General features: G+C 39.8%; 1 pseudogene; it reads left to right on the top strand.

Moving 5' to 3' along the window:
* The first annotated feature begins 1,008 nt into the window (after positions 1-1,008).
* Positions 1,009-1,896, top strand: LOC150065520 (DNA-directed RNA polymerase III subunit RPC7 pseudogene; annotated as a pseudogene).
* Positions 1,897-2,316: the final 420 nt, after the last annotated feature.

Here is a 2,316-nt window from a genome sequence, read left to right as displayed (position 1 = left end):
CACATAGCAGGATGTTAGGTGGCGCTGTCTTAAAAAGCTGGACCAGGGGGCCAAGAGTTTACCCTAGTGGTTGAGTGCTTGCCTAGCATGCATGAAGACCCAGGCTCAATTCCTTAGTACCACATACATAGAAAAAAAAGCTGCAAGTGGTGCTGAGGCTCAAGTGGTAGAGCTCTAGTCTTGAGAAAAATCCAAGGACAGTGCTCAGGCTCTGAGCTCAAGCCCAGGACTGGCAAGAAAAAAAAAAGCTGGACCAGGAGTCAGAGAGTCCTACTTTAAGATAGAAGTTAGGCCAGGCACCAGCAAGTGTCTCATACCTCTAAAGTCCTAGCTACTCAGGAAGGTGAGACCTGAGGATTGTGGTTCAAAGCCAGCCCAGACATGAATGTCCGTGAGAGTCTTATCTCAAATTGAACACTAGAAAACCTAAAGTGGTGCTGTGGCTCAAGTGGTAGAGCTCTAGCCTTGAGCTCAAGATCTCAGACACAGGGCCTAGGTCCAGAGTTCAAGCCCCATGATTGACAAAAACAAAAACAAAAACAAAAAAAAATGATAGAAGTTAGTACATCTGGAAACTGCATTTTATACTTTTATAGTATATTAGTTCTGAAATAACACACATACAGTACACACTCATACAATACACACACACACACACATACCCTTGCACACACACACACACCTTCTCACATACCTTAACAAGGACAAGGATTTTCTGTACCAGGTATCATTCAGTCCACGAACTGAGTTGCAGGAAGTCATTATCAGTAAACTCAAGACTAATAAATTCTAGAGAGGTAAATCTTCAGGATAACACAAAGTAAGTCATATTTGCCTATGTCTGTTCTTCACTTACAGTTCTTTTATTTGATGAGAAATCTTAATTGGAAAATAATGCGAAAAAAATCAAAACTAGGAGATTCCTGCTGAAGATGCTTCGTCAGAGAAGAAGTATTGTATCTCTGCAAAAGTGAATCGAATTTCCTGTAGTATCTGCATTGACTTAGTTTTAGGAAATCCAGGGCTATTTCATGCTTAAAGAAACACACATGGGGAGCCGTCCACACCCCTTCCAGGCCGGCTCTGCACCGCTTTGCCTAAGACTGGAAGCTTTCGGGAGCAGCATTTGCCTGCTGCCCTGCTGAAACTAGTTCTGATGGCTGGGAATAAAGGGAGAGGACGTGCTGCTTATACTTTTAATATTGAGGCTGTTGGATTTGGCTGAGGTGAAAAGCTACCTGATGTAGTTTTGAAACCACCCCCACTGTTTCCTGATACAGATTATAAGCCAGTACCACTGAAAACAGGAGAAGAGGAAGATTATATACTGGCCTTGAAACAGGAATTAAGAGAAACAGTGAAGAGAATGCCTTATTTTATTGAAACACCTGAAGAAAAACAAGATATTGAAAGGTATAGTAAAAGATACATGAAGGTATACAAAGAAGAATGGATACCAGATTGGAGAAGGCTCCCAAGAGAAATGTTGCCAAGGAAACACTACAAAAAAGTAGGCTCAAAATCCAAAAAGGCAGAAGATCCAGGCAAAGGGGCTTCACTCAATGCTGTTGATGTGCTGAAAAGAATAGAGGAATTGGAAAAAGAGAGGTGATGGTGAGAGATCAGATGAGGAAAATGAAGAGAAAGAAGGAAACAAAGAGAAAAATAAAGAAGGGGATGATGAGGATGATGCAGATCAGGGGGAATATGATGAAGAAGAGCAAGAGGAGGAAAATGACTACATTAACTCCTACTTTGATAATGGAGATGATTTTGGTGCAGACAGTGATGACAACATGGATGAGGCAACCTATTAGCCAAGAAACCTCTCAACATTTTGGTACAGTTTCTTAGCATTTGGAACTTGATATCTGCTTTATTTCTGATAAGGAATGAATTACCTATCTTATTTGTATTCCTGTTTTATCTGACAAATGTTATCAAAACATGCAGAATCGCTGTTTATGCTCTTGTTACCTTATAGGCTGGCATTCTGACATTCCCTCTCACCAACTCTGCCATCTTTCATTATGTATGCTAGTGCATTGTTAGTTTTTAGCATGTCTAAATCTATGCGTACTTGAACAAACCCATGCTTGATATTTTTTGTAAAATTACTAGTCAGAATGGATTTCCACTAATTCAGCACACAGAGCACTTTAAAAACATAGAAACTTGAAATTTATTTTTTACTTTTATGTAGGATGTTCTATACTACTACAATGGGCTTATATACATACGTAAACTTACTAAGCTCTTCCAGGTACACACTTAGGAAATGAAAGGTTTTGTGACAAAAAACACTCATGGAAACAT

The sequence above is a fragment of the Megascapheus bottae genome, chromosome 3 (assembly GCF_031878675.1).
Source record: "Megascapheus bottae isolate mThoBot1 chromosome 3, mThoBot2.hap1, whole genome shotgun sequence".
NCBI classification, from domain to species: Eukaryota; Metazoa; Chordata; class Mammalia; order Rodentia; family Geomyidae; genus Megascapheus; species Megascapheus bottae.
The sequence above is the reverse complement of the archived record's forward strand: the minus strand, read 5'-3'. Positions and strand labels throughout refer to the sequence as shown.